Source organism: Callionymus lyra, chromosome 9, assembly GCF_982586985.1.
Source record: "Callionymus lyra chromosome 9, fCalLyr1.hap1.1, whole genome shotgun sequence".
Classification (NCBI taxonomy): Eukaryota; Metazoa; Chordata; class Actinopteri; order Syngnathiformes; family Callionymidae; genus Callionymus; species Callionymus lyra.
Window position 1 is genome coordinate 26,727,575 of NC_141826.1, and position 17,039 is coordinate 26,744,613.

The following is a 17,039-nucleotide window of genomic DNA, read 5'->3' on the forward strand; positions in this document are numbered from 1 at the left end:
ACTCATCCTCCCGGAGCCACCACTCGTCTTCCCGGGGCCACGACTCGTCTTCCCGGGGCCACGACTCGTCTCTCCGGAGCCACGACTCGTCTTCCCGGGGCCACGACTCGTCTTCCCGGGGCCACGACTCGTCCTCCCGGGGCCACGACTCGTCCTCCCGGGGACACGACTCGTCTTCCCGGGGCCACGACTCGTCTCTCCGGAGCCACGACTCGTCTCTCCGGAGCCACGACTCGTCCTCCCGGGGCCACGACTCGTCTTCCCGGGGCCACGACTCGTCTTCCCGGGACCACGACTCGTCTTCCCGGGGCCACGACTCGTCTTCCCGGGGCCACGACTCGTCTTCCCGGGGCCACGACTCGTCCTCCCGGGGCCACGACTCGTCCTCCCGGAGCCACGACTCTTCTTCCCGGGGCCACGACTCGTCCTCCCGGAGCCACGACTCGTCTTCCCGGGGCCACGACTCGTCTTCCCGGGGCCACGACTCGTCTTCCCGGGGCCACGACTCGTCCTCCCGGGGCCACGACTCGTCCTCCCGGGGCCACGACTCGTCTTCCCGGGGCCACGACTCGTCCTTCCGGGGCCACGACTCGTCCTCCTGGGGCCACGACTCGTCCTCCTGGGGCCACGACTCGTCTTCCCGGAGCCACGACTCGTCTTCCCGGAGCCACGACTCGTCCTCCCGGGGCCACGACTCGTCTTCCCGGAGCCACGACTCGTCCTCCCGGGGCCACGACTCGTCTTCCCGGAGCCACGACTCGTCTTCCCGGGGCCACGACTCGTCCTCCTGGGGCCACGACTCGTCCTCCCGGGGCCACGACTCGTCTTCCCGGAGCCACGACTCGTCCTCCCGGGGCCACGAGTCGTGGCTCCGGGAAGACGACTCGTCTTCCCGGGGCCACGACTCGTCTCTCCGGAGCCACGACTCGTCTCTCCGGAGCCACGACTCGTCTTCCCGGGGCCACGACTCGTCTTCCCGGAGCCACGACTCGTCCTCCCGGGGCCCCGACTCGTCCTCCCGGGGCCCCGACTCGTCCTCCTGGGGCCACGACTCGTCTTCCCGGAGCCACGACTCGTCTCTCCGGAGCCACGACTCGTCTTCCCGGAGCCACGACTCGTCTCTCCGGAGCCACGACTCGTCTTCCCGGGCCACGACTCGTCCTCCCAGGGCCACGACTCGTCTTCCCGGGGCCACGACTCGTCTTCCCGGGGCCACGACTCGTCTTCCCGGAGCCACGACTCGTCCTCCCGGGGCCACGACTCGTCTTCCCGGGGCCACGACTCGTCTTCCCGGGGCCACGACTCGTCTCTCCGGAGCCACGACTCGTCTTCCCGGGGCCACGACTCGTCTCTCCGGAGCCACGACTCGTCTTCCCGGGGCCACGACTCGTCTTCCCGGGGCCACAACTCGTCTTCCCGGGGCCACGACTCGTCCTCCCGGGGCCACGACTCGTCTTCCCGGGGCCACAACTCGTCTTCCCGGGGCCACGACTCGTCCTCCCGGGGCCACGACTCGTCCTCCCGGGGCCACGACTCGTCTTCCCGGGGCCACGCCTCGTCTTCCCGGGGCCACGACTCGTCCTCCCGGGGCCACGACTCGTCCTCCCGGGGCCACGACTCGTCTTCCCGGGGCCACGACTCGTCTTCCCGGGGCCACGACTCGTCTTCCCGGGGCCACGACTCGTCTTCCTGGGGCCACGACTCGTCTTCCCGGGGCCACGACTCGTCTTCCCGGGGCCACGACTCGTCCTCCCGGGGCCACGACTCGTCCTCCCGGGGCCACGACTCGTCTTCCCGGGGCCACGACTCGTCTTCCCGGGGCCACGACTCGTCTTCCCGGGGCCACGACTCGTCTTCCCGGAGCCACGACTCGTCTTCCCGGGGCCACGACTCGTCTTCCCGGAGCCACGACTCGTCTTCCCGGGGCCACGACTCGTCTTCCCGGGGCCACGACTCGTCTTCCCGGGGCCACGACTCGTCCTCCCGGGGCCACGACTCGTCTTCCCGGGGCCACGACTCGTCTTCCCGGGGCCACGACTCGTCCTTCCGGGGCCACGACTCGTCCTCCCGGGGCCACGACTCGTCCTTCCGGGGCCACGACTCGTCTTCCCGGGGCCACGACTCGTCCTTCCGGGGCCACGACTCGTCCTCCCTGGGCCACGACTCATCTTCCCGGGGCCACGACTCGTCCTTCCGGGGCCACGACTCGTCTTCCCGGGGCCACGACTCGTCTTCCCGGGGCCACGACTCGTCTTCCCGGGGCCACGACTCGTCTTCCCGGAGCCACGACTCGTCCTCCCGGGGCCACGACTCGTCCTCCCTGGGCCACGACTCATCTTCCCGGGGCCACGACTCATCTTCCCGGGGCCACGACTCGTCCTTCCGGGGCCACGACTCGTCTTCCCGGGGCCACGACTCGTCCTCCCGGGGCCACGACTCGTCCTCCCGGGGCCACGACTCGTCTTCCCGGGGCCACGACTCGTCTCTCCGGAGCCACGACTTGTCTTCCCGGGGCCACGACTCGTCCTTCCGGGGCCACGACTCGTCTCTCCGGAGCCACGACTTGTCTTCCCGGGGCCACGACTCGTCCTTCCGGGGCCACGACTCGTCCTCCCGGGGCCACGACTCGTCCTTCCGGGGCCACGACTCGTCCTTCCGGGGCCACGACTCGTCCTCGCGGCGAGCGCCTCCGTGTCGGGGCGCATGTGAACGTCGACAGACTTGTTTCGTCTCATTAATGATAGCTGTGGTCGATCTGACACAACCGCAAGGAATGCTGAGTGGGAAGCGCTTCAAAGGCCGGAGCGCCGCCACTGCAGGAGCAACACCGACTTCTGCTGAGTTCAGTGAGGAGTAACCCCAGATTCTGAGGAGACCCGGGCGGTGCAGGGAGGTCCGGGGGGATCATGGGGAACGCTTCGGTTTTGACAACAAACTCGTCAACAAGTCAGAAATAGTTTGTGAGTAACTCACATTAGCTGGGCTTTGGTCCTGATCCGGTACTGACGGATCCAGAACACCTGACACCTGTGTTGTAGGTGGGACCGGATCCTAATCCCCGACTGTCAGATCTGGATTAAACGTTCGACTTCATCTCACGACGTTAACTCTTACTTTCTCAATGTTCCTCGTCACAGATATGTTCCCCCGTCAGAGTGACCGGCTTTGAAACCCATCGGCGACGGAACCAGAACCGAACCGAACGGACGTGACGGCGGCTCTACTCTGAGTGTCTGTCGGACGACGCGGCTTAAAAACCGTGTCAAACGTTAAAGACTTTTCTTGCCTTCGAAGAACTTTCTCTTGTTTCTCAGAAACATGTTTACAGAACCAAACACTTTTATATATACTTTTAAAAAATCAACTCCTTTTCTGCGATATTTTGCAAGTATTTGGTAAAATCCTTATATTTTGTTATGTGACACGTCTGTGATCTCCTGAGCGTGTTTTTTATTCTTCAAAATCATCATTTAAAGCGGATTTTAGTTCATCTTCTCAGAAAGACGGCGACGGCGTCAAGGTCACGAAGGATTCCACGGATTCCATTTAAAGTGAGATTTCGTTCGGAAGATAAAAAAGTAGACTCCGAAGCATCGATGAGGTCAGAGGTCGACTCGCGGCGAAGAGAAAACATTGGACTCTGGTGACGGGTCATTAGCCAAATAGACGAGTTTATTAAAAATCACACGACTTTGTGTTTCTGAATTTAAATGATTTTAACTAGTTAAACAAAAGTATTCTCGACGCTTAATGAAACACATTGAAAAAGTTTCTCAAATGTAATCAATTCTGTCAAAGATTTGGACGCAGAAGCAACAACGGTTCGTCGCAAACACGCAAAGTTTGTTCGGATCAAAGAATGAATGTTAACCTAAAATGACGAGTCAATAGCAGGAGTCGAGGTCGTGCCGAGGATCACAAAAGAAGCTTTCCTTTGAACTGTTTGACTCACGACTTTCGTTCGTCAACATCGCAGTCACATGACCTCCAACCGTACGTCACATTCGTCAAACTTTTTGTTTACCGCCGAAACCAGATGGTCCGAGACGCGGTTTGACCTTTGACCTCGCGGGTCGACTGCGCCGGCGCCGCTCCTCGCCGCTCGCATCCGGAGCGTTCTTCGTCTCCAGCACAATATCGTGTCAACACGGCGGCTTCGGAGCGGATCCGGACTCATGTTTTTAATGCGAGGGTCATCCATTAAAGTGTCTGCCTCGGAGGGAGTGTTTACTTTGTCCCGGCAGGTGTGCGTGAATATGAGACTCGACAAATATGAGCCGGGATTACCGTCGTCTTTTGTGCCGACAAGACAAATACAAATCACACGAACAGTTGAAATGGGAGGTTCTCTGGTCGTCATGTGTGCTCAGGACGCCGAGGTTTACTCCGACTTGTTTTCGCTTGTAAGTGCGGTTTGGAGCGGATTTGTGGAACCACACACACACACACACACACGTACACAAACACTCTCGGGCGACACACACACACACACGCGAGCGAGCCGAGTGAAACTGGATCTACAGAAATCTTCCTGAATAACCTGTAAGGGCGATTACATTCAATCGGGTGGTTCTTGTGTGCTGCGAGGGAAGAGCCGGAGCGAGACTTTCTAGTGCGTAAAAGTGCGTCTGCCGCAGATGGTCTCGTTCGTGATCGGCCTTCACTTTGTCCCTGGACACTGGAGCATGCAAGCCTGGCTTTTAACTGTTCTGACCCCACTTCTGACCCGTCTTGGAAGCCCGGTGAAGAAAATGGGGCCAAGTGTACACATATGCCTAGGGACAGTGAAGTGAGTACGACGGCGCTCGCAAGACAATGCGGAGTCTGGGGGGCGCAGGAGTGGAGGGGAGGGGGGGGGCGGCAGATTAGGCCTCTCATCTAGGACATCTATTGATTAGTGTTGGTCGTGGACAGTGAGAGCCGACGCAGATTGACAGACGCAACAATGGCGGCGACTTGGCTCCATGGCGGGCGCTCTGATCGTATTGTCGCCAACCTGTGCCCACGTGCGCGGCGGCGCCCCCACATCAACAAACACTGGGGAAAATGGCGGCAAAGACACTTAAAGGTCCCCCAGTACCCCCCCTTCCCGGGGACAGTTCGGGGTCTACTTTGTCTTCTCCACTGTCTGCGTGCGTGCGGGCGGTTTATAGGATTGTAACCCTGGGAACCTGGGGGGAGGTCCGGGCGCTCGGGCCACGGGTCAGTCCTGACCGACTGTGTCACTTATTGATTAGTTGCCATGGAGAGTTAGTCGGGCCATCTCTCTCGGAGGTGTGTCCCCCGAGGGCCACAGAGGAGCCCGGAGGAGGCTTTTGTCTGCGGGGGGGTTTGGCATGCGAGCGAGGACACTCGTGAAGCTCCGAAGAAAACTCTCCCCCCTCGTTTCAAGCTTCTTCTCCGGACATCTTGACTCCGAGACTCTGAGCCGGAACATCACGGCGAGAAAACGGCGGCGATTATGCGAGTCCCGCGGGACGAGCGACGAAAAGAGGGGGATTGTCAACAAATTGTCCGAACTTATCGAGCTGTGAAATCCCTTCTTCGCCCCTGGATCTGATCCTCCTCATGATCCTCCTCATGATCCTCCTCATGATCCTCCTCCTGATCCTCCTCATCGGGTCTGAGGCGGTCGGTCCGAGATCCCGCTGTCGTCGGTTCTTGATGACATCATGACTGAAGGACACGTTAAACTCTTTTATTGACTTTAAAACTTTCACACCGACGAGTGAAACGACGTCACCGACACTTTTTTAAAGTCACGAAAAGTCAATACGTGTTATTAGGTCGTTCCTCTCGGCGTCTCCACGTTTTGTACGGTTATTTTGTCGTAGAAAACCGTCGCGATCATCGCTTAAAGTCGTACGATCTGTCGACAGGAAGTGAACATTTTTCTCTGACTCGATTGTTCAGTAAAAGTTCTATTCACTGGTAAAAAAGAGTTATAATAGTAAGATATTGTAATATAATGATGGTAGTAGTACTCGCTCCACCTGCTGACGACTGACAGCCCAGCAGGGGGCGACGAGGGTGAGCGTCTTCACACCTCGGTGGAATAATGAGCAGGAAGACAAACGAGTATTTATTATCAGAAGCACGACGAGGCTAGAGAAGTGTGAAGGTCGACGGCTCGGTTTAATGGGGTTCAGCTACAAGTGTGTGAAACACCTGAGCCGTCGACCTCAGCTCTGGGAAGATCTGGAAGAGTCGACGAGAACCTTCAGTCGCTGGAGAACCTACAGTTTTTAAGAACATTCAGTTACTCAAGAACCTTCAGTCGCTGGAGAACCTACAGTTGTTAAGAACATTCAGTTACTCAGGAACCTTCAGTCGCTGGAGAACCTACAGTTTTTAAGAACATTCAGTTACTCAGGAACCTTCAGTCGCTGGAGAACCTACAGTTTTTAAGAACATTCAGTTACTCAAGAACCTTCAGTCGCTGGAGAACCTACAGTTGTTAAGAACATTCAGTTACTCAGGAACCTTCAGTCGCTGGAGAACCTACAGTTTTTAAGAACATTCAGTTACTCAGGAACCTTCAGTCGCTGGAGAACCTACAGTTTTTAAGAACATTCAGTTACTCAAGAACCTTCAGTCGCTGGAGAACCTACAGTTTTTAAGAACATTCAGTTACTCAAGAACCTTCAGTCGCTGGAGAACCTACAGTTTTTAAGAACATTCAGTTACTCAAGAACCTTCAGTCGCTGGAGAACCTACAGTTGTTAAGAACATTCAGTTACTCAAGAACCTTCAGTCGCTGGAGAACCTACAGTTTTTAAGAACATTCAGTTACTCAAGAACCTTCAGTCGCTGGAGAACCTACAGTTGTTAAGAACATTCAGTTACTCAAGAACCTTCAGTCAATTCAATTCAATTCAATTTTATTTCAAGTCTCTTATCATAACAAAGTTATCTCAAGACACTTTACAGTTGAAGACTAGAGTTGATTAACTAAAAACAGATCCATCAACTAAACAATGAGAAATAATCAAAACACTGTACAGTGAACTATGACGAGGAAAAACTTCCTTTTAGAAGAAACCTGGAGCAGAACCAGACTCATTGTTGACGGCCTCCTGCTCAGACCGGCTGGGAGGAAGGATGGGGGGATAGACAGATGGATAAGGAGAGGAGTGAGGGAGGATACAGTGAGAGAAAAAGAGGAGAGTATGGAGAGTCCATGGAGGTGCAGGAGAGAACTCTGGATCTGAACCTTCGGTCGCTGGAGAACCTTCAGTCGCTGGAGAACCTTCCGTCGCTGGAGAACCTTCAGTCTCTGGAGAACCTTCGGTCGCTGGAGAACCTTCAGTCGCTGGAGAACCTTCGGTCGCTGGAGAACCTTCAGTCGCTGGAGAACCTTCAGTCGCTGGAGAACCTTCAGTCGCTGGAGAACCTTCAGTCGCTGGAGAACCTTCGGTCGCTGGAGAACCTTCAGTCGCTGGAGAACCTTCAGTCGCTGGAGAACCTTCAGTCGCTGGAGAACCTTCAGTCGCTGGAGAACCTTCAGTCACTGGAGAACCTTCAGTCGCTGGAGAACCTTCAGTCGCTGGAGAACCTTCAGTCGCTCGAGGTCATGTTGTTTCCCAACTTCCTTGTTCGTCAGGATAAAGAACGGACGACCTTTTCCTATTTTTGTTCTTTAAATCAGTTCAAGAAAGTTTTATTTTTTACACAAATGTACAGTTCAAGGCAAACAGTTTGGTTTTCTGTACATCAAAGACTTGAAGACAAACTTTTCAGAGTCAATTTTCAACACTTGCTGTCAGTGTTGATGTAACACAACGTTTAAAACCTTGTTTCCTGACTGTTACACAGCAAATACTTCCACTTAAACACACCAAATACTTCCACTTATACACAGCAAATACTTCCACTTAAACACACCAAATACTTCCACTTATACACAGCAAATACTTCCACTTATACACAGCAAATACTTCCACTTAAACACACCCAATACTTCCACTTATACACAGCAAATACTTCCACTTAAACACACCAAATACTTACACTTATACACACCAAATACTTACACTTATACACAGCAAATACTTACACTTATACACAGCAAATACTTACACTTATACACACCAAATACTTACACTTATACACACCAAATACTTCCACTTAAAGACACCAAATACTTCCACTTATACACACCAAATACTTCCACTTATACACACCAAATACTTACACTTATACACACCAAATACTTACACTTATACACACCAAATACTTACACTTATACACACCAAATACTTACACTTATACACACCAAATACTTCCACTCATACACAGCCAATTCTTCCACTCATACACACCAAATACTTCGACTTATACACACCAAATACTTCAACTCATACACACCCAATACTTCCACTTAAACACACCAAATACTTACACTTATACACACCAAATACTTACACTTATACACACCAAATACTTCCACTTATACACAGCAAATACTTCCACTTATAAACAGCAAATACTTTTTAATTTCAATTTAATTTTATTTATGTACCTTATTTATTTAATTAATATCTTTAGCTACTTTATGACTTGTTTTTATGTTCCTTTTATTTTCTATTAGCAATTTTATACAAGCACGTGAATATTTATTATAACGACTCAGTTTTATAGTTGAACGTCTTATTCATGAATGAATGAATCTGTAAGTCCTGGTATAATATAATAATATATGAATATAATAATAATCACACTTTTAAGAAATAAAAAAAAACATCTGACAAACTGATTTAAATAATAAATAATAAATAATTCAGAATCAGGAAATATTTCAATAATAATCATGAAAACACAGGATTCTTTTGTTGCCTTTGAATAAAATGAATTAAAATACATTTATTTTCTTCCACATACTTTAAAAGAAACAAGTATTTGTTAGAATATTATACCTTTCTTTTGTATGAAGAGCATGTTTGTGTCGTTAAGTAGATGTTAGATGTTGGGGTCACAAGTGTGCGAGGCGTGAACTCCACCAGGACGTCAGAGTAAACTAAAATGGTAAATGTATCGTCAGCATTCATGCAAAACGTCTCCTCCTTTTGACTAAATGCGCACAAACTTCTTAGCCCGAAACTTGACGACGGGCCCCCGCGAGTGTCACACCCTGGATGCATAAACATGACGGTTCCCCACACATCGCCTCCTCGGGGGGTCGGCCCGGCTTTAGTGCCGGCGCTGTGACACCAATCAGGGGCGATGGCGGGCCCCCTTTGTCATGCAAACACCCATCGCTTCTTGTCTTATTCAAATCCCTCTCTTTCTGCCCCTGCTTCGCTCCTGGCCCTCGTCCCCCTCGAACTTCGGGCCCTGCTGCCTCTCAAGTCCAAGTAAGTCCTGCCGGAGCAGGAGCCTGCAGGCCCGGCTCAAGCTCGGCCTCTCTCTTGGGGGTCCGGTGAGTCCGAGCTCATGTTTCCAGGCCCGAGTCCGTTTCATATTCAAATGTAACAATCAGGCCCCCGGACCCGCGGGGGGCCCTTTATGGCCGCGGCCCCGGGTTGAGGGGGTCAAGATGGTGATTTAATAGCTCCGGCGGAGGAAAAGGAACCGGGGAGTGATTTAGACGATGAATGAGTCATAAAAAAACATTTTTCCTAAGTTGTCATGTAAATGTAGATCCGAGGCTCGTTCAATGGCCTTGAAGTGGATCCAAGTCATTAGAGTTTGTGAAGTTTGTAAAGTTTGTAAAGTTTGTAAAGTGTATTTTCTGTTTCTCTTGACTTGTTGGTTTAATGTGTGTATTTTGTGTTTCCACCGGTCGACGACTCACAACATCTCTGTTGTTGTTATTATACCTCATTCATGCCTTGTTTCTTTTCAAACAATTTTCAATTATAATCAAACAATTTTCAACTATAATCAAACAATATAAACTATTTTCAATTATAATCAAACTATTTTCAACTATAATCGAACTATTTTCAACTATAATCAAACAATATAAACTATTTTCAATTATAATCAAACTATTTTCAACTAAAATCAAACTATTTTCAACTATAATCAAACTATTTTCAACTATAATCAAACAATTTTCAACTATAATCAAACAATTTTCAACTATAATCGAACTATTTTCAACTATAATCAAACTATTTTCAACTATAATCAAACAATTTTCAACTATAATCAAACAATTTTCAACTATAATCGAACTATTTTCAACTATAATCAAACAATTTTCAACTATAATCAAACTATTTTCAACTATAATCAAACAATATAAACTATTTTCAATTATAATCAAACTATTTTCAACTAAAATCAAACTATTTTCAACTATAATCAAACAATTTTCAACTATAATCAAACTATTTTCAACTATAATCAAACAATATAAACTATTTTCAATTATAATCAAACTATTTTCAACTAAAATCAAACTATTTTCAACTATAATCAAACAATTTTCAACTATAATCAAACAATTTTCAACTATAATCAAACTATTTTCAACTATAATCAAACAATTTTCAACTATAATCAAACTATTTTCAACTATAATCAAACAATATAAACTATTTTCAATTATAATCAAACAATTTTCAACTATAATCAAACTATTTTCAACAATAATCAAACTATTTTCAACAATAATCAAACTATTTTCAACTATTTTCAATTATAATCAAACAATTTTCAACTATAATCAAACTATTTTCAACTATAATCAAACTATTTTCAAAAATAATCAAACTATTTTCAACTATAATCAAACAATTTTCAACTATAATCAAACAATTTTCAACTATAATCAAACTATTTTCAACTATAATCAAACTATTTTCAACTATAATCAAACAATTTTCAACTATAATCAAACAATTTTCAACTATAATCAAACTATTTTCAACTATAATCAAACTATTTTCAACTATAATCAAACAATATAAACTATTTTCAATTATAATCAAACAATTTTCAACTATAATCAAACTATTTTCAACTATAATCAAACAATATAAACTATTTTCAATTATAATCAAACAATTTTCAACTATAATCAAACAGTTTTCAACTATAATCAAACAATATAAACTATTTTCAATTATAATCAAACAATTTTCAACTATAATCAAACTATTTTCAACAATAATCAAACAATTTTCAACTATAATCAAACTATTTTCAACTATAATCAAACAATATAAACTATTTTCAATTATAATCAAACAATTTTCAACTAAAATCAAACTATTTTCAACTATAATCAAACAATTTTCAACTATAATCAAACTATTTTCAACTATAATCAAACAATATAAACTATTTTCAATTATAATCAAACAATTTTCAACTATAATCAAACTATTTTCAACAATAATCAAACTATTTTCAACTATTTTCAATTATAATCAAACAATTTTCAACTATAATCAAACTATTTTCAACTATAATCAAACAATTTTCAACTATAATCAAACAATTTTCAACTATAATCAAACTATTTTCAACTATAATCAAACAATATAAACTATTTTCAATTATAATCAAACAATTTTCAACTATAATCAAACTATTTTCAACTATAATCAAACAATATAAACTATTTTCAATTATAATCAAACAATTTTCAACTATAATCAAACAGTTTTCAACTATAATCAAACAATATAAACTATTTTCAATTATAATCAAACAATTTTCAACTATAATCAAACAGTTTTCAACTATAATCAAACAATATAAACTATTTTCAATTATAATCAAACAATTTTCAACTATAATCAAACTATTTTCAACAATAATCAAACTATTTTCAACTATAATCAAACTATTTTCAACTATAATCAAACAATTTCAACTATAATCAAACAATTTCAACTATAATCAAACTATTTTCAACTATAATCAAACTATTTTCAACTATAATCAAACAATTTTCAACTATAATCAAACAATTTTCAACTATAATCAAACAATTTCAACTATAATCAAACAATTTCAACTATAATCAAACTATTTTCAACTATAATCAAACTATTTTCAACTAAAATCAAACTATTTTCAACTATAATCAAACAATTTTCAACTATAATCAAACTATTTTCAATTATAATCAAACAATTTTCAACTATAATCAAACAATTTTCAACTTTAATCAAACTATTTTCAACTATAATCAAACTATTTTCAACTATAATCAAACTATTTTCAACTATAATCAAACTATTTTCAACTTTAATCAAACTATTTTCAACTATAATCAAACAATTTTCAACTATAATCAAACTATTTTCAACTTTAATCAAACTATTTTCAACTATAATCAAACTATTTTCAACTATAATCAAACAATTTTCAACTATAATCAAACTATTTTCAACTATAATCAAACTATTTTCAACTATAATCAAACTATTTTCAACAATAATCAAACTATTTTCAACTATAATCAAACTATTTTCAACTATAATCAAACTATTTTCAACTATAATCAAACAATTTTCAACTATAATCAAACAATTTTCAACTATAATCAAACTATTTTCAACTATAATCAAACTATTTTCAACTATAATCAAACAATATAAACTATTTTCAATTATAATCAAACAATTTTCAACTATAATCAAACTATTTTCAACTATAATCAAACAATATAAACTATTTTCAATTATAATCAAACAATTTTCAACTATAATCAAACAGTTTTCAACTATAATCAAACAATATAAACTATTTTCAATTATAATCAAACAATTTTCAACTATAATCAAACTATTTTCAACAATAATCAAACTATTTTCAACTATAATCAACCTATTTTCAACTATAATCAAACAATTTCAACTATAATCAAACAATTTCAACTATAATCAAACTATTTTCAACTAAAATCAAACTATTTTCAACTATAATCAAACAATTTTCAACTATAATCAAACTATTTTCAATTATAATCAAACAATTTTCAACTATAATCAAACAATTTTCAACTTTAATCAAACTATTTTCAACTATAATCAAACTATTTTCAACTATAATCAAACTATTTTCAACTATAATCAAACTATTTTCAACTGTAATCAAACTATTTTCAACTATAATCAAACAATTTTCAACTTTAATCAAACTATTTTCAACTATAATCAAACTATTTTCAACTATAATCAAACTATTTTCAACTATAATCAAACAATTTTCAACTATAATCAAACTATTTTCAACTATAATCAAACAATATAAACAATTTTCAATTATAATCAAACAATTTTCAACTATAATCAAACTATTTTAAACTATAATCAAACTATTTTCAACTATAATCAAACAATTTTCAACTATAATCAAACAATATAAACTATTTTCAACTATAATCAAACTATTTTCAACTATAATCAAACAATTTTCAACTATAATCAAACAATTTCCAACTATAATCAAACTATTTTCAACTAAATCAAACAATTTTCAACTATAATCAAACAATTTTCAACTGTAATCAAACAATTTTCAACTATAATCAAACAATTTTCAACTATAATCAAACAATTTTCAACTATAATCAAACAATTTTCATCTATAATCAAACAATTTTCAACTATAATCAAACAATTTTCATCTATAATCAAACAATTTTCAACTATAATCAAACAATTTTCAACTATAATCAAACAATTTTCAACTATAATCAAACTATTTTCAACTATAATCAAACAATTTTCAACTATAATCAAACAATTTTCAACTATAATCAAACTATTTTCAACTATAATCAAACAATTTTCAACTATAATCAAACAATTTTCAACTGTAATCAAACAATTTTCAACTATAATCAAACAATTTTCAACTATAATCAAACAATTTTCAACTATAATCAAACAATTTTCAATTATAATCAAACAATTTTCATCTATAATCAAACAATTTTCAACTATAATCAAACAATTTTCAACTATAATCAAACAATTTTCATCTATAATCAAACAATTTTCAACTATAATCCAACTATTTTCAACTATAATCCAACAATTTTCAACTATAATCAAACTATTTTCAACTATAATCAAACAATCAAACACAAACTTCTTGAACTCGACTCAGACAAACAACTTTAATCAAACTAACAGATTCTGCTTCTACTCGTTGTGTATTTTAACCAAACTTTGGTTTGTTGTGTATCGAGTCACACTGATGACTCATCAATCTCTGACCAATCAGAACTAGAGCAGGTACCAAGAGTTGAAACCGGGTCGAGTCCAGGACCAGCACATCAGGGATGAAGTGGAGGAGAAAGTGTCGTCACGACGTGATGGTGCCACAGAGTCTCGATGTCCTCCGGAGCTTCCTGTTATACCTGTCCCCAGGTGTACAGGGTGTGGATCCAGAACCTCCACCTACAGGAGGCGGTTCTTCTGTCAACATGCGCTCGTGTTCACACCTGCTCCTCACCTCTGGTCACCTCTGGTCCTCCAGGTCAAGGTCGCTCGAGTCCGCTCACCTGGAGACGCTGATGTCTCCAGGTGTGCTGTCGCTGGAATCCATAGGAGGACGACACACCTTCACCTGTCACATGATCAGTGACATGAACTCACCTGTCACATGATCAGTGACATGAACTCACCTGTTCAGATCATATCAGTGTTAGAACCTCACCTGTCACATGATCAGTGACATGAACTCACCTGTTCAGATCATATCAGTGTTAGAACCTCACCTGTCACATGATCAGTGACATGAACTCACCTGTTCAGATCATATCAGCGACAGAACCTCACCTGTCACATGATCAGTGACATGAACTCACCTGTTCAGATCCTATCAGTGTTAGAACCTCACCTGTCACATGATCAGTGACATGAACTCACCTGTTCAGATCCTATCAGTGACAGAACCTCACCTGTCACATGATCAGTGACATGAACTCACCTGTTCAGATCATATCAGTGTTAGAACCTCACCTGTCACATGATCAGTGACATGAACTCACCTGTTCAGATCCTATCAGTGTTAGAACCTCACCTGTCACATGATCAGTGACATGAACTCACCTGTTCAGATCATATCAGAGACAGAACCTCACCTGTCACATGATCAGTGACATGAACTCACCTGTTCAGATCATATCAGCGACAGAACCTCACCTGTCACATGATCAGTGACATGAACTCACCTGTTCAGATCATATCAGTGTTAGAACCTCACCTGTCACATGATCAGTGACATGAACTCACCTGTTCAGATCCTATCAGTGTTAGAACCTCACCTGTCACATGATCAGTGACATGAACTCACCTGTTCAGATCCTATCAGTGTTAGAACCTCACCTGTCACATGATCAGTGACATGAACTCACCTGTTCAGATCCTATCAGTGTTAGAACCTCACCTGTCACATGATCAGTGACATGAACTCACCTGTTCAGATCATATCAGTGTTAGAACCTCACCTGTCACATGATCAGTGACATGAACTCACCTGTTCAGATCATATCAGCGACAGAACCTCACCTGTCACATGATCAGTGACATGAACTCACCTGTTCAGATCATATCAGTGTTAGAACCTCACCTGTCACATGATCAGTGACATGAACTCACCTGTTCAGATCATATCAGTGTTAGAACCTCACCTGTCACATGATCAGTGACATGAACTCACCTGTTCAGATCATATCAGCGACAGAACCTCACCTGTCACATGATCAGTGACATGAACTCACCTGTTCAGATCATATCAGTGTTAGAACCTCACCTGTCACATGATCAGTGACATGAACTCACCTGTTACAGAAACTGTTGAGTTTTGCAAACAGTGACTTTGAATCGATAACAATCAGAGAAACCGTGTCAAGTCAGAGAATTATTGACACAAAGTACATGATTTGACTTTTGTTCAACAATTTGTTCCACGTTTAAGACAAACATAGAAGAATCTTCGTTGTTTCTTGTTTCTCCAGAACTTTCTGATCATTTATTGATCTGGACGTCAATCATTATTGACAGGAAGTCACTTTGACTTTTGAGAAAATACTTCAAACATTCAGTTCTGACGGACAGAGATTCATAAAGAGAAGAAGATGAAAAATAACAAAAAAGTAACTTGTCTTCCTGACTGTAGGACAAAGTACTGTATGCTGGACTGAAGTATTTTGTGGCCCCTGATTGAGTAACATGGACTTATGAAAGTACGAGTATTGACGACCACAGGACGAAACATCCTTAAAAAATACCAGACCAAAGTGAAGAGTTTAGCTTGTTAAATGAGTTAAATAAGTACTGACAAAATACATTTGTAAAAGAAATACTCACAAAATACTCAACAAAAGGGTAGATTTAACTTGTTAAATTTGTTAAATAAATACTCAACAAAAGTGTAGAAGTTAATTTGTAAAATGTGTTAAATTTGTTAAATAAATACTCACAAAATACTCATCAAAAGAGTAGAATTAAACTTGTAAAATTTGTAGAATAAATACTCACAAATACTCATCAAAAGTGTAGAAGTTAACTTGTAAAATGTTTTAAATTAGTAAAATGAATACTCCCAAAATACTTCACATAAAAGTAGAATTTAACTTGTAAAATTTGTAAAAGAAATACTCCCAAAATACTCAACAAAAGTGTAGAAGTTCACTTGTTAAAGTTGTAAAAGAAATACTTACAAAAATACCCGACAAAAGTGAAGAAGTTAACTTGTAAAATGTGTTAAATTTGTTAAATAAATACTGACAAAATACTCATCAAAAGTGTAGAAGTTAACTTGTAAAATGTTTTAAATTAGTGAAATGAATACTCCCAAAATACTTCACGTAAAAGTAGAATTTAACTTGTAAAATTTGTAAAAGAAATACTCCCAAAATACTCAACAAAAGTGTAGAAGTTCACTTGTTAAAGTTGTAAAAGAAATACTTACAAAAATACCCGACAAAAGTGAAGAAGTTAACTTGTAAAATGTGTTAAATTTGTACAAGAAGTACTTGTAATGAACTCTGACCTCTTTGACAAGTCGTGGAAACTGCTTCTACAAAAATATACTTTATTTAAACACATGTTCAACAAGATCAGATC